This window comes from Leptinotarsa decemlineata, unplaced genomic scaffold (genome assembly GCF_025532065.1).
Source record: "Leptinotarsa decemlineata unplaced genomic scaffold, Ldec_3_MD MMD2_tig00026307_RagTag_RagTag, whole genome shotgun sequence".
In the NCBI taxonomy this organism is placed as follows: Eukaryota; Metazoa; Arthropoda; class Insecta; order Coleoptera; family Chrysomelidae; genus Leptinotarsa; species Leptinotarsa decemlineata.
In genome coordinates this window covers 8,407,340-8,431,097 of record NW_027412681.1, presented here as the reverse complement: position 1 = coordinate 8,431,097, position 23,758 = coordinate 8,407,340, and the positions used below count along the sequence as shown (strand labels likewise).

Below are 23,758 nucleotides of genomic sequence, written 5' to 3'. Positions count from 1 at the left end.
ACTTGATCGGTCATATGCATGTCATTTGGCATAATTTTTAAAGCACAACCTAATGCAGATATCAAAAGTTGCTTGAAGAGATGAACAAAAAAAATCCCATTTGATGCGGACTTTATGTGTGACACTGTATAAGCATAAAAAGACACAGAAAATTAAGTTTACAAACAAACTTCTAAGTCACGTATATATTCAATTGCATCCATAGTCGCTGTCCAGAAGTCAGAGGGGGTGTCACTGGTGTAGGCCATTAGTGGGCAGTCATCTCCACAGTCGCACCTGAGGGAAAGGTGTTTACCCCATTTAAAAAGTGAGTCAGCGCATCTCCCGCATTTGGTTCTAATTCTATTTAGGGTTGACTATGTTTTGCGGGGTAGGTCGATTCCATGTGGTTTGTTGGATATGCAAGGCATGTTTTGGTAGGCTAGTGAACCCTTGACCTCCCATTCTTCTCGCCAGCGGGCAGTTATGTCAAAACCGGCATCATGCAGAGATTTTTCAGTTCTGAGACCGGGATGCCTGGAGCGGAGTCGGTTTCTTTCGAAGGCGAGGGTATCGGAGTGGATCGGTAGTTAAGGATTATTAATGATCTTCTTGAACTCCCTGACAAGAGCGTGCCCTTTACGGAGATGGGGAGGGGCTATGTGGCTAAGCGTGGGGAACCAGAAATTAGGTGTCGATTTGATCATACCTGTAATAAGCTGAATATTCCAAGCCCAAGGCTGAAGATCTCAGTGTGGAAGGCTGGTGCTCCCCAAGTGGTGCCGCATAATTTCTAAAGGATGTTATTACGCGTTTTGATTTTAGCTGCTGTTTTCGACAAATGTTCTTTGCAACTCAACGTTCTATCTAGTGTAACCCCTAGATATTTAGATTGTTTATTGTGTTCAAGTAGCATGCCTTCAAAGTAGATTTGCGGTTCTCTATTCGCTAATTTGTTGTTCAGGTGGAGACTAGAGACGTCTGTCTTAGCAGCACTTGCTTTTAGTCTCCACTTGCGAAAGTATTGCCCAATAGCCAGCAGGTCGTTTGTTAGGATGTCCTCGGTGACTTCAATACCTTTGCGTCTAGAGGCTAGTTTCTAGTCGTCAGCGTATCCGAACTTTCTCGAACTTGTTTCAAGTGTGTCAGCAATATATAATCTGAGCAGTAGGGGGGCACGTACTGATCCCTGTGGTAAGCCGTTGTTAAGCTTCTTCTGAGCACTCATGTTATTAACCAGGAGTGCTTGGAAGATTTTATTGGAGAGCATAGCATCTATGAGGTCTACTGTCTTTTTACACGCATGAGCTTGAAAATGATGCCTGATCTCCAAACAGTATCGTACGCAGCCGTCAGATCTATAAAGACGACTGCTGTCTTTAGCTGATTCTGGAAGCCTGCTTCTATGAATGAGGTTAGTGGCAGGACTTGATCCGAGCAGTTTCTGTTAGATCGGAAACCTGCCTGCTCAACAGGAATTTTATCCAATATCTTCTGACTAATTCTGTTGTACAAAAGCCTTTCTAGAAGTTTGGCTGGCCTGGTTTCAGTATGGCTATACTTTTTCATCGTTTGAGGAGATGAGGGATTCTGCCTGCTGGGAGGATGTCGGTGAAGAAACGGAACAACCATTGTTTTGTGTATTGACCACAGTGCAAAAGAAACTCCGGGTGGATGCCGTCAAAACCGGGGGCTTTACTTGCTGCTGTGATCTCTTCGATAGTGAACGGAATGGAATACTATGATTCTCTTGTACATGTAGTGGTCAATTGACTGAGAGGAACCAACTACTCGCGCCAACCCAACCGGCTATTGTCCCCGCTTGATTCCATAACTTTAGTAATAATTCACAATTACAACTGAACTCTAAACTTCATTACACTTTGAATTATCGCACTTATTTCATTCGTTCACTGTCACTCGACGCTCTCGAATACTCGTATGTCGATATTCATTAACGATATAACGTTTCAATTATAGGATTATTAGTTTCGTGGATAGAGCACTCAAAAATGTAGGCTGTCAACTAGACTTGAAGCGAAGTTTGTGAAAATTGACAACTGACGAGAGGCACGCTTCCTTTTTCGTAACAACTGATGAGCCAGTAATTACAAAAATCAACTCAGTTTTTTCTTAGTCGAAAATCCTCCGTATCATAATTTGTATCCAAAAAACTTTTGCTAATGTTTATATGGGTTATTCATTTGTTGAATACTTAATAATTATGTAAAACCTGTACTAGAATACGAGTAGATATCTACTACAGTATAAAAGGATAAGAGCAATATTGTGACCCATCAAAAGTTTTCTGTTAACAGAAAAGAAAAATACTGTTTCAGATTAATCAGTTTCCGATGATATAGTTTCTATGACATATTTGGAATATACTACCCTTTGCGGTGTACCTTAGGGTTCGGTTTTGGGAACTATTCATTATTTATTTTATATTAATGATATTTGACAGGTTATGGTAGGATAAAACCACTTCCAGCTCCCTTTCTTGCAAGGGAGTCAGCCCTTAAGAACAGAGACAAATTGTTGAATATTTCCATCGAGGAGTCTTTTTTGACAGTTGACTACTAACTTGGACGTTGCTCGGTGGAAGCCAAGTAATTCCACAGATGCTTGGCTATCGATAGTTTTGTGTGTGAGGTGGGTTTCTGCCAATATCTCGCACTGTTTTGTGCAATTGATAAAATGCGAAATTCTATATGCTAGCTATCTGGCTTCCCACATCTCCTCTTTTCAGAAAGATGTGGAGATGGTTTCAATGGTCTCTAACGGTGTATGCTTATGGCAGCAGAGATAACCTGACAAGCCTGTCTTTGAACACCAGATAAATTCAGCTGAGTCGTTTGCTATAAACCGTTGGTGTTTCGACATGTATATAGCGACATATTTTTTTTTCGAGTGAGCTTAATACTTTTTGGTTTTCTATTACGACTTTCTATGGATGGCGACATGGGAAAGGTATAAAATTAATTTGATCTTATCTAGATAGGTGGATATTTTTCTCAACTTGTTTTTTTGTTCTTTGAATATAAATGAATCTAGTTGAAAGAAGTCTAGTCTATGTTATACTTCTTTCTTTTCGATATTTCTGAAAAAAACGAAGTAACGTTGACTAAAACTTTTTCATTCAAAAAATACTTATTGCCCTTGAAAACCACTCACTATCCTCAAAACGCCATATGCAAAATCCAGCTCTAAATCGAACAATCTGACAAACATTGTAATAGCTATATCAACACCGATAGCGACACTAAAACAAGTGCCAATCGATGAAAAACATTGCTGATAAAACGCATGAATGCAGATATTAATAAATCGTTGATAGCGACAACTGTATGGCGTTGTTAAGAAGATGCATGGCAACAGCGCGTCCAACTGTACTTTGTTTATTTTTCTGGCACAGAATTGCCAAGTTCACGTGGTGATCTGATCTGAATCACGTCGTACATTAGCCCATAGAATCAACAATATCGATATCCGGTTGCTGCATGACAACGTTTGTGTTTCCATGAATCAAATCGATGGAGGACTTCCGATGAGGTTTCAAGGTTGCCAAATTTCTGACTTTTGACAGTGTTTCAACGCTGCAGTCTGCTCCATATTAGGTGATAAATTCATTATCATTGGAATATGATTTTTATAATTTTCCAATTTTAAATGTATTTGACATTGTTTATAAATTGGAAAAATGAGGGAGTTTGAATTAATTGGTTTCTTCTCAGTATGTTTTTGGACCCGTTTCTGAACTGCTCGAATACTTTTCAATACGGTTCTGACATCGATAGTGTTTTGTCCTCTTCAACAATTCACAGGGACAGATGGCTGTCGTTTGTGGCCTCCTAGATCTCCCCACATTACCCCTCTCGACTTATTTGCGGGACTGTTTGCAGTTTATAATCAAAGCTATGCTGATTTGAACACCTCACAATAGCAGGTGAAAAAGATACAGCCATAGAGAGATTACGAGTTTTTCGTTTTTTTTTTCGTATCTCTGGAATCAAAAGAGCTAGACACGATTTTTTGTATCAATTAGTAGTATTCTAAAAAAGGAAACTTGACCGCAATTTATCCTATTTTTTATGTTTCATCGATTCATTACTAACGAAAACACGACTACGGAGAAATTCTGCACACCCGCATTAGTTTCAGAAACTACACCTCATAATTTGATCTCGACAAACTTTATTTGAAAAAATATAATCACATGTTTCGCTAGCACAGTAGCTTTCTCAAGTATATGAGAAAGCTTGAGTGTTTGAGAAAGCTACTGTGCTAGCGAAACATGTTGTGATTATATTTTTTCAAATAAAGTTTGTGGAGATCAAATCGTGAGGTGCAGTTTGTGAAATTACTATGGATCTTCATCAAGTAGCGGCCGAATCAATCAGAAAAAAAAACCGCATTAGTATTTTGTTAAGTTTATTATCAAAAGTTGAACAAATCGATTCCATACATTTCTGTCGAGTTAAGGCTTTCTTCAAATCATTAATATCATCCAATGAAAAAATTGGGCGATTGTAGAGTGATAGAAGGCGAGTTTTACAAATATCATGATGCTAGATTTCTATAGCAATGGTCGATGTATATTTCATGAATGGAATATTTCTGACCAAAAGTGAAGATAATTTTTAGTCAGCACTCTATATAACCAGTGGAATTTTGCTAAAAAATTGTGAATTTTCTGTCGCATTTGAAAACACTCTGAACATTAAAGTTTCAATGTTTTCTATACTAATCTCAGGTAGTGGGAAAGCAATACAAGAATACGGTTCTCGGTTCTACGATATGCCACCGGCTGCAGCATTCGTGGAATAAACAAAACCACACGCCTCGAGCAAGATAAGATAAACAAATGCCTTTGAAATAACTCATGAACTTAGATTGTGACGTTGTTGCCAAGACTGTATATTTCCCAGAGAGGTCGAACTCAGAGCTAGGCAATTTTGAGAATTTCCAGTTCTTCAATTATTTCTGCATTGTTCGCTTTCTGAGGGTTGTCGTTCATAAGGGGTAAGTATGGTATGGCGAAGACAATTTCAGTGATAAACAAGGATTCCAAAACCAAGATGTCCATATCCAGGCTTGTCTTTCAAGGACGGTTTAGTCTAATGATGCATCCATGGTTCAGCAAAGTACGACTGATGATATCTATGGCAGGTCGAAACGGCGCTGTCTGATGTTGGATTATGAATGCTTTGTTTTTAGGCTCTGATTTCAAATGATGTATAGATATTCAACACAAGTTAGATGGATAGATAGATTTTATTTAAACTGCATTCCAAACAGGTTCATACCCGATTACATGTATACAGTCAATGTCATGGTACATAAAGTATATGGTTTTTAAGATAAACAGAGTAAATAATCACCTAAAATTACGTACAAGGAAAACATTAATATAAACAGGTATATATGGCACATTTTTTTTTAAAGGACTGTCTTATTTCTAATTCATCACAGCAAAAAAATCCAGACTTTGATGACTTACGACTAGATCATTCACTTGCCTAAGGCAGCGATTGAGTGGAGACTCTGATCAGGTGTCTACATAGACAACCCTATTGCGATTTCTTAGACTAGCACTAGGAACATGAAGATTGATCACACTGAGGAGTTCAGGTACATTTATTATCTGATTAAATATGTTGAATATAAATAGTACATCATTCAAGCCTCGACGATCCGACAGGGTTGGCATGTCAAAATGTTCTAGTTGAGTCCTATAGGAGATCATAGAGGGAGACTCTTAATTTTTTTTGAAGTAAGTGTACCTAAGAAATTTCTTCTGTATTTTTCTATCATCTCTGAATGACAAAGGCATTGAATAGAAGAATTCCTAGTTCCCATTTGAAATCCCTGGCGTTTCTTAACACAAAACCAAGCTTTCTGTTTGCATCACGTACAATATATTCTATGTGATTTCTGAAATTGAAGTTACTATTAAATATGACTCCTAGATCTTTGATTTGAGCAAGTTTTTCCAGTTTGGTGCCATTTACTAAATATTCCGTTGGAGCAATAACATTTTTCCGTGAAAAAGACATAACTTTGCATTTACCCTCATTCAGCATCAAGTTGTTCGTCTCACAAAAGATAGTGATAGAATCTAAGTCTTTCTGAAGGTTTTCACTGTCTTTTTCATCGTTGATGGTTTGGTATAGTTAGAGCAGGAATTTGGAATGTCTTATATAATCACCTATATTGTTAATGAACTTTATAAATAAAAGTGGGCCTAGAATTGATCCCTGAGGAACGCCAGAGGTTGGTCTGAATAGTGTCGACCTTTTTTTTATTGAAAGCAACAAATTGATCTTTATCTGATAGATATGACTTCACTAATGTTATCATTGATTGATTCATTGAAAATTTCGATGAGAACTCTATGGTTCACTTTGTCGAATGCTTTCGCTAGGTCTGTGTAGATTACATCAACTTGTTTTCCAGTATTTATCGAGAGTGCTAATTTATTGCTGAACACCATGAGATTTGTAACAGTCGATTTTTTATTAACAAAACCGTGCTGTTCTCTGCAGATAGTCTCTTCAACATGGGCATATAGTCTGTTATATAAGACTCTCTTTAATATTTTTGATAATGAGGGGAGTATTGTTATCGGCCTATAGTTTGTTATGAGATTTTGATTGCCAGATTTATGGATAGGAATTATACGTCCCATTTTGAGTTGTTTTGGAAACACACTACTTTCAACAACGCTATTGAAGATAGCCTTTGTAAAAGTAAGATGGAATACCGTCAACTCCAGTTGATGTTTTGGGTTTCAGGGATCTAACTGCTTTACAGATATCTTGTTCGGAAATTGATGATATACATAATTCTCGCAGGTTGACCTCTAGAGATAGATCGGTACCACCTGGAGAATCATTACTATAAACTGATTGAAAATATTCAGCTAAAGCTTTAGCAATATCTTGGTCATCAGAAATGACTTCATCTTTATATCTGAAATTATTAGATATTTTGTAATCATTTTTTTTATTGTTTATGTAATTCCAAAATTCTTTAGAGTTTTTACTGATTTTGTTTTCAATAGTTTGTATATGAGAGAGCTTACATTGTTCCATTAATTTTTTCACTTTTACTCTAAGTTAACAAAATTTATTTCTGTATTCATCATGTTTTGGAGTTGCACGTTTGGATTTTTTAAAGAATTTTTCTTTTTCCTTTATTGTCTGCCTGAGTTCAGCGCTATACCAGTGGGGGAATTTATTATTGTATTTTATTCGTCAAAGATACCATAGAGTCTTTTGTAAAAAGCATCAACCAACTCATCAGGATCTTTCGATACTAACCCATTTTCCCATTGAGTTTGGCTTACAAGGTGCTAGAGTTTGACGTAATCACCGCTCCGGAAATCATAAATATATTCTGGGATATCAAAGTAATATCAATTTCTAGGGGGGGGGTGATACTCGTCTATGCCATCATATAGGCTTGAGGTTGCCTTTGTAACACTTGTGCTGGCTAAATTTGTTAGGACGAGGTCAAGAGTGACGTGGTTGAATTTGTTATATCATTTACAGAAAAGAGATCATAGTTGCTCATTAGGTAATCAATATATTTACCTTTACCTGTGCAGGTATCGAAACCGAACGATGCACCATTTATTTCCGGAATATTAGGAATTGCGAATAGACTGGATTTTTCTCGACAGGTTTTCCTCCCTTCGTTATTGAATTATGTTTAAAAGCTTGTAGATCTTGTTGACTTCTGTGTAATCAAATGTGCAAACTTACAACACTTCCTGTGGAAGTATCTAAAGAAAAGAGACAAATCTCCAACTTCTCTTCGATGTTCCAGGCGCCCCTAAGCATAGACTGAATATGCTGCTGTCATCAGCAGAGCAATATATTGGATTCTTGGTTTTTTCCAAGTCGTTGATATACAATAGAACGAGGATTGGAGACAATATAGATCCCTGGGGAACACCAGCGTTGATAGTAAAAGTATTCTGCATATGAGGACTATTTGTTTGCAGATATTGGTGCACCGAGTTCATATTTGAGTCGAATCCTCTGATGTTGCAGAAATCGATTTTGAAGTTGCTAGTGGGCCTCTTAGCAATTGCAGTTACCATGCTGATTCCCTGTGAACCGTTGTTAGAAGGACCCTGCTGACTGTCAGAAATAGTGGTTTTCGAATAACTTCTGCAGGATTATGCCCTCGAGCCAGCCCCCACCCGGAGATCTGATTGCGGAGTTATTTTACCTCCGGAGTATTTTGATCCTAGGAGCGCCATCTTGCAATTTTTCCTTATATTCTCACCCATGAAACCAGAAACAATGGCACAACAAACTCACACACGAATACTGTCTGGACAAAATGAACCAACTTGTGATATTTGTGAAGTTCAACTAACTGTGAAACATATTATAGTGCAATGCCCTCTATTCCAAATTGAGAGAGACACATTTAAGATATCCCCTAACTTGAAAGAAATGTTAGACTATAGTAATAGTAACAAAATCATTCCATTTTTACACACTTTAGATTTAATTAGGAAGATATGTTATTTATTAACTCCACCGCTAATGACCCAAAGGGTTGATGCGGTTTATTGAAATAAAAAAAAAAGAAACGTTAGCCCGAAAGCAAATTCACGTTGATGCTGACTAAGCCGTTGCGATAGTATCTCACCGGGCGATGTCGGGTGGGACCAACATCTACCATCTTTATCCAGCTTATCTATGAAAAACATTCGTATATCTCACTGATTACTTTTAACTTATGTACAACATGATTCATTCGCAGTCGGCTGGTTTGTTTAACTATTATTCTTGTTTATTCTCAATTAACGTACCAGCTGTTCGGGCGATCACGCGAAATAATGAAAAACTGAAGGATGAAACGAAAAAATACATCGCTCTGTTGCTAGACAATTTATGAAAAACAAATTTTGATACTATTTTCATTTCTGACAGAAATCAAAATCTTTCCAAGCTCTTCTTCGACCATTAATGATACTACTACTACAGTGTGACAAACTTGATTTCAAGAATAGTTTATTGAGTCACAAGCCCTCTGCTGTGTTGATTGATTTTCTTTCTCCATGCTTCACTAGAAATAATAATAGGAATCATATTTCATCAGTTGGACTTCCATTGTCTAATATAATATAAATTGATTTGAAATTCCTGAAAAAATATTGAAAAGATTAACCGAAAGCGGTTATCTCCCGCTAAAACCAATGAAGCGGAGAGAGAGAGAGAGAGAAGAGGGGATAGGTGAAAGCACTCGAATGGCCTATAAATAGTCGGATCTCGGAGGAATAAGTCCAGTTATCATCCGAAGACGATTGTGGATACTAACAATCGAAACGTCGTTACATAACTTGGTTTGGAATCTTTCAATTTTTATTTTTAATTTTTTGGTGAATAATAATTTTTAATTTTCAGCTTTTATTAATATTTCAGTATTTCAATATTAATTTTTTTCGTTTTTGTTTTAATAAAATTGTTATTTTCCGTTAATCTTTTTAATATTTTTTCAGGAATTTCAAATATATATTATATTAGACAATGGAAGTCCGAACTGAAGAAATACACCACCTTCAAAAAATAGGAATCATATTTCTCACTTTCAAAATATTTTGATTTCAACAAGTAAGGTACGTTACCACCAATGAAGCTTTTTTTTTACAAATATTTTACTTGTTGAAAGGTACAATGGAAAAAAGATGAAAAAACATATCTTCCAATATACAATAACAAGGAAAACGACAGCTTAAAAAAAGAAAAAACTATTTACATTTACAAAAGATTTGCCAAATGAAACAGAAACACAAAATAACATGGAGAGGAATAAAATCATTGATAAAATTCATCCAAGGAGTAGCAATTATTTTCAATCAAAAAAGTTTTCAATCTAGATTTAAAAATATTTATATTAGGGGCTGCCTTTATATTTACGTCTAATTTGTTGAAAATTTTCGGTCCGAGATAAAGATGGCTTTTCTGGTAGAGGGCTGTGCGATGTTCGGCTGTACTAGCAAATTTCCAGAGCGAGTTGGATAATCATGAGTTTGCTTGTTCGATAAAAAACTTAATTTCTTATTATGAACAAAAATACATAATTCATAAATATATATCCCAACAACCGTAAGAAGTTTCAGGTTTTTGAAAGAGCTCCTGCATGACTCTCTCCATCCCAGTTTACCAATTATTCGGACTGCCGACTTTTGTAATATAAAAATCCTTTCCACGGACGATCCCTTACCCCAATTCAAAATCCCGTATCGCAAATGACAATGAATAGTGGCATAGTACAGACTCAGCAAGATTTCAGCATTACAGTAGTTAGACAAGAATCTTAACGCATAACAATTTTTACGTAGTTTTTCACAAAGTGAGTCGATATGTGGTGGGTGTCCAGGTGAATCTGTAATCAACTGTGATGCCTAATAATTTAGTTTCTTTTGAAGAAAAATGAGAATACCGTATCACGTAGCAATTCACAGAAACATGCATTCTTCTCGTCGAATTTCTTTTTATTTCAGTGCACATTGGATATTTTTTAAAGCAACGTACACAACAGAACTGTGCGAATGAGTTATTTGAACCAGACTTATTCATCAGCGCTGTCTAAATTTAGACACAAACGATAGGAATAATGAGCTTATTAAAAGTTTTGATGCGTCGAAGTTGGAGAGAAGAATTTGAAGAGTGGTTGAGATTGGTGAGGGTGTTCTGAAATGAAAATGACTACGTTATGAAGTAATCCTGATGTAATTAGGGACTAAAATCATTCGTTCGGATTTTACGAAATCTACACTAATCCATGGTGATAGCAGCAACGAAAGAAATAGCAAGTTTACTTACCGAACAATTTGTATTTCACTCCACTAATTACTTATTGGAAAAAAAAACTTTCACCAAAAGCCAAAAGGGCAAGGGAGCTGGGCTCTAACCTGAATGACATCAAGACGACGTGCAGTATCACTAGTGAGTCCTCTATAAAACTTTGAGAAATAATTTCGTCTTCGCAATCAACGCACATTCAACTGATGTCTGCCGTAGTAGCAGACGTAACGTTTGGTACTTGAATTTATATAAAATTCCCCAGAGTTGAGTTGTGTATTTCGTTACTATAAAGTCATACCTAATGTCCAAAAAAAAATTGGTGATTCGTCTTGTAATATCTGATACTGCGTTGATAGGTTAATAAGGCAAGTGTCTTATCCCGAAACTTTAAAGTACATCACTAAGGATGATAGTGTTCTATGCAAGTGAAATTTTATATCAATGTTCCTTCATATATTACGTTGTGTAGCGTTCTTATGAATTATTTTTGTTTAATTTCCAAGAATAATGGGAAAAAAGTGATTTTCGTGTAATTTCGTGTTCATAGGAAAGTAGTTGTTTAAAGAGGACTTTTTCCTTCTCGAAAAAGATCTTTCTTCCAATTCGAATGTACTGAAATATCTTTATGGTTTTCATTAGTAAAATACAGATACTTTCATTCTTTATTTTTTTCACACTTGCCTTGTCTGCTTGAAGCAGTCTGAATCATATGGGTATCGATTATCCACAACTTATGGCCGTATTGTAATTATGTTTATGCAATGAATAAAACAGTTGATTCGTTGCACATGTAATGGTCACATTGTATGATAGATTTTTAGTTTGGTGGCATTTCAATTGCATTTTTTGTCAACTAGATTCGACATTTGGTCATCAAGCTATTACATTCCTGGTAAATTCAAAATAAATTATATGTTTCTTCCGAAGTCCCATCTTTATGACGAATTTGGAAAAAGTATTTTGGAATCTTACTAATGAAACCCTTCGAAGAACCTTTCGAAGGTTAAGTCTGATTATAAAATCTGTATTGAAATAGAATTGAATTACTCGAGAGTAATTACTGAGTAGGTCGTTTTTCAAAGATTCTTCACATCAATATCATTACGATTTAAAAGATTTTAGAGTACTAAGTTTATTCGTTTCACATAATATCTGCAGTTTACAAATTGTTATTTATATCATTTCCTAAGCGAATCGAATTTAATTTCCATTTATTGAAAATCTTTTATATGAAAAATCTGGAAGAGGATGCGATTGGATCCTGGAATTGACAATTTCCGTTTTCAAGCCGAAGTCATCTTGGCGACGCAATTGAGAATTACTGAAATTGGAAATAAACTGAAGATGGATGTAAGTAGGCCGCCAGAAGATATAATTAAGTGGTTCTTTTGTCGTTTTCCTCATATCGGCTAGGAAATTACGAAGGAAACCTCGAGCAGTCAAGATACTGAACTTTTTCTTGTAACTATGTTGGAGCATTTCGATGCTGGGAAATGATGATAAACTTTGTAGACGAGACTGGCGAAATTATAAGCTCACCCAAGGATTTGATAGTTCAGAAAATTAAGTAATGATGACCCTTTCATCACGTTCTCAAAATCACAATCCGAATTTCAGTAGCACTTGGGTGGTTTATTTTTGTGTATTTATTCAAGGTGTATCTTAAATGATGTCATTAATTTCTGGTGGTGATTACTTGTTATATTTTACGAAAAAAGTCGATTTTAGTGAAACTAGGTGTGTTTGTTAGCAGTTAGCTTCTTTTCATGGAATTAGATTACTGATAATGATTACAGTGGCGTCACAGCGGGTTATCTGATTGATATTTATAGTAAAAATCATCATATGCTAGTTTTTCTCCAAGTTTGATATTTTTATCAGATTGAACAATTGATTTGAAAAAAAGCGTGTTTGAAGATTAGCTTTCATACAAATGCACTAATTGAAAAAAACATTTTTTCAATTGTTCGACCTAGGTTATTCTTTAACATATTGAAATTCTTCCTGCGAAAGATCAACTATTTTCATTAGTTCGGATTTCCATTGTCTAATATGATATAAATTGATTTGAAATCCCTGAAAGAATCTATGAAGATGAAAAAGATTAGCTGGAAAATAACAATTAGGTTAAGCAAAAAAAAAACTGAAATTACAATGAAATAAATTCCAAGCAACAATAAAAAATTGAACATGAGATGGAAATTAAAAATTATTGACAAGAAATGAAAATAAAAAATTAAAAAATATCCAGCCACGTTACTTCACGACGTTTCGATTGTTAGTATCCACAATCTTCTTCGGGTGATAACTGGACTTTTTGGCGAAAATTGATCGTTTGGCGGGAATTGGTCGAGTTCCGCTTGATTGAAGGTTTCCATATGTTGCGTATCTCTACGCTAGCTTGGCTAAATGCGATGTTGGACAACATATATGCAGCTTCTTTGAATTTTCTTCTTAACCAGTGTTCCTCCTTGTGGATATTCTCAACTTGAGACCACTTGATGTTATGTTAATGAGACCAAACATGCTCCACTATTCCTGATTTGCTGGTTTCTCCTCGCTGTATGTTTCTTGTGCTCGACAATGCGAACTTTCAATGACCTCTTAGTTTCACCGATGGAATTGCAGTGCGCGTTTCGTGGCCTGGTTTTCATGAGGCTGCTACGGATAGTGTTCCCAGTCTGAAGGAGGTTCTGATATTGTACTTGGACCCAATTCTTCTTATCCTTTCCGACAATCCTCTGATGTAGGGAAGTACAAGTACTAGTTGTGGTGGCTTCTCTTTCTTGTGAGGCTCTTGCTGTCTTCTAGCCAAAGTATGTTCCACTATAACTTCGGAGTAACCCGAATCCCGAATGCTTCGGGCTTCGGGTTTCGGGCCCGGGCCCGTCTACTAGAGTCTTGATGATTCCTCTCTTAGTCAATTGTTGGTGGTTGGATTCGTGGTTCAGATACTGTCCCGTGTGAGTAGGTTTTCGGTAAAGAAATGTTTTCCATTTAGTGTTGGCCTCCTTCACCAATACGTCTAAGAATGGCAATTCGTTGTGGACTTCCTTCTTCATTGTGAAAGTGATGGAAGGACTTAGTTGTTGATGTGCCTTGAAAAGGTGTCCAGTTCTGCATTCCCATGGTTCCATATTATGAAGGTGGCGTCTGCGTATCTCAACCAGACTCGGGGCTTCTTGTGGGCTTCTTCAATGGCCAGAGCCTCAAATCACTCTATACTAACAATCGAAACGTCGTGAAGTAACGTGCCTTGGAATCTTTCAATTTCCATTTCTTGTTAATAATTTTTAATATGTTAATAGTTCAATTTTTTTATTAATTTATTGTTGCTTGTATTTCATTTCATTGTAATTTCAGTTTTTTTGCTTATTATAATTATAATTTTCTAGCTAATCTGTTCAATTCTTCATAGATACTTTCAGAGATTACAAATAAATTTATATGATACGGAATGGAAGTCCGAACTTATGAAATGCAACCAGGGTTGCTCCTGGCTATACATTTGTACGAATTGCTATACAATTCAAATTTCTTTCGTACATGCATACCACGAAAAGTATACATTGTGACTTTATTTTGTTTTGCATTGATTCGAACGAGGCCACGGTTATATATTTACAAATTTCAATCCAATTGTCCTTCGATAGTCGAGTAATCTGTCTATCTCTGTCTTCCTTCTCATTATGTTAGGCGTGTCCGTCTGTCATAGAAGTCATAGATCACGATCACAGAGCAGAAAGCACTTAATTTTCAGATCAGTCAAATCTGTCGAAAACCGCTGACCTTAAAAGAAAAATAAATCCACAGTGAGAAAAGACGAATATTCATTTAAAATTCGTCTTTTGGTAGTTCGTAGTTGGTAGTTCACCTCACCCCTCTTGATTTTTGTTTTAGGAGACTTTGTGTTGTCATTCGATTTGATACATAATATAAGCTGAAGCTAGATTACTGAATGCAGAATTTCCAATTAATAATAATGCAAATAGTAATCAAATCAATATATTTGCAATAACCACTTCAAAATTTTAACATTTCACATACGAAGGAATGTCTGCGCATGCGCCAATCGCTTTATTTCATCTTTGCATCATGCGGGAAGCTGTCACTTGTCAATTATTCTGATGACACTGTTGGCGACCATTGATGCTATACAATTATAGCAAAACATACATTTGCATCTGTCATTTTCGTACAATTTTTTTTGTCTTGGAGCAGCGCTGAATGCAACACGAAACATACCTTCAAACAATCAGCTATGGTGTATCCGCGGCAAGCCTTATACTCACAGAATAACCTAGATCAAAAAATGAAAGAAATTAGTTTTTCATTTTCAGTCCATTTCTATAAAAGCTTCTCTTTAAAAATGTGCTCCAAATTACGTTATGTTATACTATTTAGCTCAATTAAAATTATTAATTTTTGTTAAGCTATGGGAAACATCCTTCTTTTCGACATTATTAAAAAAATCATTTAGAAAAGTTGTTAAAATTTGAAAACAGGATTCAGATTCAAAATCACAGCCACCTACGTAACAAACAAAAAAAAAACATTTTTTTTATGGTTCTAGCCTTATAAAGAGTACTAGCCTCTCATTATCACCTCAGGCGCCTTCCTCATATTACTACTATAATAATATTTCGATGCGAAATTTAGTCAAATTTATTATTCGAACTAGTATACCGATGTTTGTTGAAAATGGTATAAATTTTTGCCAGTTTTTTGTACAAAATAGATATTTCACTGTATGCATGGATGTTAGTATGTCCATAATAACTATTAGTTTGGTTGAATGACAAGAAATAATTGACTAAATTAATTAATGCTAAACAATTAGGGTCGATCGGGGCTAATATGATACAAAAATATACACTTTTCACTATAATACCTAACCATATACACCAAGCCATTTTGAAAAAATACTGGAATATATAATTCGTATTGGTTAGTTTTTTTAAGGGTGCACAAAAAATGTAGTTGCAGTACAAATGCTGAAAAAAAAATTGAAACTGTGTAAAATAATATGTATATAATATATGTATAATATGTATATTCGTAGATTTGAAAAAAGCTTTTGACACTGTCAGTCACAATCAACTGCTAGAAGTACTGGACAGCATCGGATTTAGAGGTCTACCGTACTCACTATTGTGCAGTTATCTGAATCAAAGAAAACAATGTGTAAAAATTAAAGACGTCAAGAGTGACCTACACACTGTTGAGTACGGCGTACCTCAGGGAACCGTTTTGGGTCCGCTACTTTTTAACATCTACCTGAACGATATGTTCTCACTGAATGTGGAAGGTGATATAATCAGCTTTGCTGACGACACTGCAATCATTTTTCAATCGGAATCCTGGAATTCTCTGAAACAAAAAGCAGAAAAAATTTTCAAAATAATAATTAAATGGTTCGAAAGTAAATTATTGAGTATAAATATATCCAAAACATTTTACATTACCTTCACTTCGTATGCCAAGAATCTACCAGATTTCAAATCACTTTCAATAAAATACGATGACGTAGAACTTTCCGTTTCATCAGTGGATAAATTGAAATACCTTGGTATATATATTGACGCACATCTAAAATGGGATGCACATATTGATTACTTAGTCAAAAAACTACGATTTGTTGCATATAGATTAAAATACGTGAGACCATACCTACAAACAGCCCAGATGCGAATGCTATACTATGCATTGTTCGAAACCCACCTTACATACGGAATAATTGCTTGGGGAGCAGCAAACACAACTTTTCTGAAACACCTAGAACAAACACAAAAATCAGTATTGAAAATTATCCACCTCAAAAAAAGAACTTACCCGACCGACTCATTATATAAAGAAACATCAATTCTAGACATAAGACAACTCTACTTTCTCAAAACTATAATAAGACAACATAATAATAGACATGAATTAAGGATAATAGAACACCAATATGAAACTCGACAAAAAAATAATTCATATGTCCCGAATTCAAGGAAAAACATCCTTCAAAGGTCTTACTCATACCTAGCTCCTCGGTTATTTAATCTCGTCCCACATCATATAAAAAATATCAGGAGTGATAATTCATTTAAGAACAAACTCAAAACCTGGGTCTTAGGCTTGCCAAGGCTTCAGATACACCAACACGTTGATATGAAAAATGTTTACTATCATAGTGACATGCATAGAAACTGATTCACATATTCATACAAGAAGATTGATGATATAATTAAAATAATATGTCTGATATAATTTTAAAACGTCTTACCTTTTATTTATTTACTCATACCACTTTATATTTCAAATTTTAAATTGTATTCATTAGTATTCAAATTTTAAATTGTATTCATTAGTATTCAAATTTCTGCAGACCCCACGCACAGGTATATCCTTCTGTGGGAATTCTATATTTATTTGGAAATTGACTCGTACAATTTGTATCATTGAACAATGTATTTTTGCCAATAAATATATTATAACCCCACCTGGTGGGGCTAATTTGATACGAAGATGGGGCTTAAGTGATACAGCATTGTATTTCATTCAATATCGTCAATGAACGTAAGACGAGACTGAAATGATACAGCTCTGGGGCTAATGTGATACCAGTAATTTTTTCAAATTTTTGTCTTCAGCCTTATAAAAGATACAACCGTGTCTTGTTCATGTTTTTTCCGCTAAAAAAACTCCTTTGGAAAAATAACTGAAGCACCGTTTATTGAAAATACTTAACATTTTTAACATTCCATAATTTTTTTCTGTTTCTTGTATACAATTATTGAATATTATAATATTCAAAAGTCGAGTTGAAAATCAGTTCTCCTCTCCTTCCCAAAGCAGGTTCAGCAGGTTTTTCTACCACATTTTCATTTTCAATCAATGACACATCGTCCGGCTCTTTCCAGAAAAAACTGTGGTATCTTCATGTGTCTCTTTTATTCGTGGGAATTTTACTCTTGGTTCACCAGCTTCAATATCCATAACTTGACCTACGTAATGCAACACTTTCTTCTTGGTTGCAAATTTAACTACAACCCAGTCATTGATTCTAGGTGTAGTATGTTGGTCATGCATGTCATTACCATTGCAGTTTCCTAAAGTCTTCTCAAATTCCAAGTCTGACTCTTCTTCTTCTCTTTGCATGGCTTGTATAATGGTGGAATCACTACTATCCTCATCTGCAAAATCAATTTCACTCGCTGTCTGACGAAACCGTTATTTTCTTTCGCTTCTTTTGTTTTTTTTTGTTTTTCCTGAATTATCTGACTCTCTTCCTTTCTTGTTATTTCCTTTTGGGTAGCATTTTCCGCTGGTTGGGTTTCATGGGTGCCTGATGTGGTTGTTTTCTTATGTTTCTTATTCATTCCTCCCCCACTTCTCATAAAACAAAACAAGTTGAAATCCAAGAAAGTTACAAAAACTAATAAAATGTACAATTTTCAAGGTTTTGCAATATCAAGAAAACCCCTTCAGCTGTATCACAATAGCCTCAATGTTTGTATCAAATTAACCCCCTTATTTGTATCAAATTAACCCCGTATATGTTACGTCATATATCTCGTGATAAGATTACCTATTTTGAAGTTTTCAAATGTAGAAACATAAAGCTATTTTCCCCCAATACGGGTGGCGCATAAAAACATTTCTACCTCAATAAAAAACGGAGTTCGAATAAAAGTTTACAGTCAGTCACTGAAATTTTTTTTGCTTATTGTCCACTTACCATTCAATGATGAGAAATTCCGTTATGCCCAACAATAATAGAATGTATTACATAATCAGTATTTTTTTTGGCACAAAGCACGTAAATAATCTCCTGGTGTATTATATTATCCCCATTTTTCATGGTGTATCACATTAGTCCCGATTGACCTATGTAATACAAAACTGTAAGTAGTACCAGTACTCTTTATGGGGCTAGAACCATATAAAATTCATTTTTTTTCTTTGGTTTGTTACGTAGGTGGCTGTGATTTCAAATCTGAATATTGTTTTCAAATTCAAATAACTTTTTTTAAATAAACTTTTTCAATAATGTCGAGAACAAAGGTGGTTTACCCTTTATCGAAATTTCTATTTTTTGTTCTCCAAATTGTTCTGACAAGTGGATAATAAAAAAAAATCCCATATAGTGCAAACTTTTTGAAAGTCACTGTATTTGCCTTACTAAAATTGACATTTGAAACTACCAAATAGAGTTTGTAATTCAAATAATTCATAAATTATTATAAAGATAATGAAATGAAATATCATACGATATATGTCCGTTAGGTGTCAGTACTCGTTTACTCTAAAACATCATATACCTACTATCATATTTATAATTTTTAAAATGTTTCGTTACCTTTAAAATAGATTCTTTCCTCAGAAAATTTAGTTAATTGAAGATACTCCAGAGTGAAAATAATTGAGTACATTTTTGACGAAAGCTTTAAAAAAAACCTTTTATTCAATGCAGTTTCGTATAACAAAAATTTACCCAATAAAGTTGGGTAAGTATATTCGTTACATTCGCTTATTATTCTCAGCGAATTAAAGTTGAACGATCACGAAAGCTTCTGTTCACTTGATCGATAAAAATGTCATTAGCAGCAACGCATTAACTTCCAGACGTCTGTCGTTACTTTCCGACAGATTTTCCTGTGCATACAGATTTCATTTAGCGATGCGAGATTTTTCGACGAACTAATTACGCTCTTGTTGATGAACGTCTAAATAACGGTGAAAAGTTTAGGTAATTTCGCGACCGCAAGGTCGCAGTTGTTTGTATTAATTTTTAATTTTTCTTTGGCTTCGGTAATGTATACATTTGAGTGTGCAAAACACAAAGCATCCGAGTAGAGATAATTCTAAGAAAATGAAAAATGAGGAAATAGACAGCATTGCTGTTTTATTCTTTGAAGTAATTTATATGGGTCTCAGAAATCTCATTCAGTAAATATCTTCATTGGAAAACATTTATTTTTGAAATTTAAAATTTGAAAATAGACTAAATCAAAACTCAATTTGACCTTGCATTTGAAATATTTTTTCCGAAACATCAGCATGATTCTTGTCGAATGGACTTTCAAGTAAATCCGACATCAATTATAACGAATTAATATTAAAAAGAAAGAGAGGACATTCGCAGATCAAGATCTTCATATGATGTAAAGCTGCAGGTTTTTCCGGGTTTTCCTGCAGCTGAAAAAGCAAATGGGCCACTGAAATCAATCAAGTCGCCAAATAATTTTGGTTGTTTCATGATTTCATAATTTGTATTACTTTCTACAAAATAAATAGACCAAAAGAAAAAAAAATAATACAACTTAGTTCAGTCATAATGAATTATCAATATCGAACGAGTCATTTTTTTGGAGGAAATCAAAGTTTTTTCCGACCTTCTGGGGTATTTCAACCATCCACAATTTGAAAAAAATTATAGTTATTTTTTTCAGATTTTGGAAGGTGAAGATACCCAAAAAGGTCTCTAGAGCAGCGTTTCCCAAACTTTTTTGCCTGGGGAGCCACCTTCATTGTGGAATTTTTTTCGCGCCCCACTAATTAAATAGTATCAAGTATAATTATTACTAATCATATTTCTATTTTTAATGTCATGAAAATTCACTATTGAGGAATACACCTCTAAAAGAAAATGGTAAAGATGATATAATTGAAGATAAAATACAGTACGAAAAAGACTTTTAATTCAGAATTTTTAAACTAAATAAATACAAAAAATGAAAAAAATGAGACATGTGGAGCTGTTGCTTACGATTTACAAGAGTTTCATAATCTGGGTTGAAAGTTGAAAGCTTTAAACGCAGGTGACTTTCCACACGAAGCCTATTTCTACATTTATTTTTTGAATATACCAAAGTGGAAAATGCCCTCTCACACAAATATGTGGTTGAAAACTTCATCAGCTCTTTCAAGGCTATGTTCGAAAGAACTGGATACTCTCCCATAGCCTCAATCCAAATTGAAAAAACAATTATTAAGTGTTTTTAATCTGTTTCCGCGACCCACCCAAATTGCTCCCGCAACCCAGCAGTGGGTCGCAACCCATAGTTTGGGAACCACTGCTCTAGAGAATTATCATTCATATTACACAAATCATCGAAACTTTTGTCTCGCGATGCACAATGACAATAGAAATAGTACCTGGAAAGCATCGGTTAATTTTGGCAATGGGGAATGCTCCTCCTGACGAAAATAAAAGAGCTCAATAACAACGCATTTTAAACTTATCATTTCAACCTTTTTCTTTAAAAAATCATTTAAATACTTAAAAAAGAGGAATGAAATAATGCATTCAACATTTGAAGGGATTCGTTTCTATTTCACCATTTGGCAACATCGGTTATAGCTAATAAAGGACAATGAATCTGTTACCTGTATGAGACAAACAAAGATGACATATTTCAGAGGCGTCCTGTTCTGTTTACTTATGTTCCGAGTTCCGAGACATTCTGTGCCATACGACATTTTGTGCACCTAACCTATCTTCCTCTATATAAATAAATAACAAAACAACTGTTGTTAATGTGGCTTGTGGAGGTGGTATTGAACTATAATTGAACCTTAATTGTTGATTTATAAAAATAATTTTCCTTTTCTCCAAATCCCTTTAAAAATTAAAACCCAACATTTGAAACATCAATTTGAATACTTTTCGAAGTGAATTTGAAAAACTCATGAATTAAACTCAACTTCATTTTGTTCAAACTTGCATTTGCCGTAATAACCCAAAGTGAGGAACATTCCCCATTGTCATGCCGAGGTTGAAAATTTTGAATTCGTATGGCAAGCAGATGCGGTAGAATCAACACCAAACTGGAAAAAACAAATAAATAGGTTATATATTTTCTAATACTCAAATTGAACGGGGTATATTTTTAGGAGAGATAGATTTTTGAGAAAGAAAGTTATTGGTGTTCTACTTCTCAATCTTCATACAAAAAATGTGGGAATTTTTCAAAGTAAGGATGGAAGCAACAGTTCCAAAATAAACTCCTTACAAAAAGTGTTTAGATCGTGCAAAAAGTAACTTTCAGACAAAAATTGGAAGAAAAAGCATTCTCGCAAAAATTACTATCATATAAACACTAAATTACTCCAAAGAAAGAATACTTTCGAAACAACTACTTGTATATGAACATTGAATTATACAAAGTACACTTTTTTCTATTCAGTTTGTACTCTAAACTTCAGTTATGGAATTGAATCATATATCATTCACAAGATTACTCCACAATATGGTGTATGAAAGATGTAACACTCATCCCCAATGGCGGACATCCGATGTTTCGGAATAAGACACTTGCCTTTTTGCATCTTCAGTACCAATCTATATAACATTACAAGATGAAACATTTAACTCATTCGAGACTTTATGTCACGAATAAGACGTCAATGACAGTACGTAACTGTCATTGACGTCATATTCGTGACTTTATGTCACGAATGAGTTAAATCTATTCATGACGTCAATGACAGTACGTAGACATTCATTCACTCATTTGATTCAGTCCCAGCCATAGGAGTATTGTTTGAATTGAAAGAGGTGTATTTTTAAGATATATCAATTTTTCAAATTGAAAAGCTATATTTTTAGAAGAGATTAATTTATATTTTCACCCAAAACATTTTCGAAGTGGATATATTTTCGTTGAACAGCTCAGACTCCATTTTACCGTGTAGTTCCAGGAATATCAGCAAATTACGTTTTTACAAAACTACTCAATACGGAACCACTTTGATATTTTTGACAATGACTTTTTTGTGGAGATGAAATATAGGTCAAACTTCAAGAACCTTAGATGTAAGAAAAAATGAACATCATGAATATAGGACTCTGAAAAAATAAGGTGAATGTTGAAATTTTACTGGCTACGTACATTTGATTGGCGAAATTTTATTTTCTTTATGTTGGTACACTCATCTCGAATATATGTTAACAGTTTCAGCATTTTAACATGTTTAGTTTGTTTGTGAGAGGTGAATGAAAGAGTTTGTATCAAACTTTGTGTAAAAAATATAATCAACTGCTCAAAGACACTTGAGATGTTCACAGTGGCATACGGTGATTGTACTCTGCGTCAGAAAAATGTTCACAAGTGGTACAAGCTTTTCACAGAAGGTCATGAAGATCGAAACCAGCCACAAGTTATGCGCCGCTTACGAGGAGCAATACGAAGAGAACGTGTGGTATTGTGGAAAAACAATTCATGACTTTTGCATCATAATAATGCATCTGCTCACTCTTCATTGCTTGTTCGTAATTTTTTAGCCAAGAATAACACCGTAATCATGCCTCAGCCACCGCATTCACCAGATTTGGTCCCCTGTGAGGACGGTGTTTTGTGACGATGAAGGAGATAAAAACCGAACCGAGAGAGAGCTCAAGGACATACCAGAAAGTGCATATCAGAAATGGTTCGAGGATTGGAAAAACGTTGACACAAGTGTATTATATCTGAGGGAGCCTACTTTGAAGGGGACACGAAGGGGACATGAATAAATTAATATTTTTTGAGAAAAATGTGAATTCACCCAATTTTTTGATCAGAATAGTATAAAGAGAAGACAGGTAACGGGTTGGGAGATAGCAGAGCATTTTCTAAAATTAACTGGTTATCATGTAATGATAGAGTAAAATAAAAAGTGATCTTCTACCACTTTTATTAATTTTCTACATATAAAATAAACCATACTCCCTACCTTTCATTTGTTGAAATGAAAAAATATATAAGATTTCTTAAGAAAAATCTAAAGTTTTTACAAGTCTTGCCTTCGAAGAATAGTTGGTGACTATTCTTCATATTTTCATTCAGTTACTTGGACGAATAAAATAAATCTACTTTCATTAGACCAGATGTTAACTGATAGGTCAAAGAATCATAAGTTCAATTGTAATTATCTTGAATTGAATGAGTTCCATTCATTTGACCCAATTGGGCGCTTCATGG

At 34.7% G+C, this 23,758-nt stretch overlaps 1 protein-coding gene across 7 annotated transcripts in view; it reads left to right on the top strand.

Annotated features, from left to right (window-relative positions):
• Nucleotides 1-23,758, top strand: part of Galphao (G protein alpha o subunit) — a 176,205-nt gene that overhangs the window by 23,966 nt on the left and 128,481 nt on the right. The window lies entirely within an intron of this gene.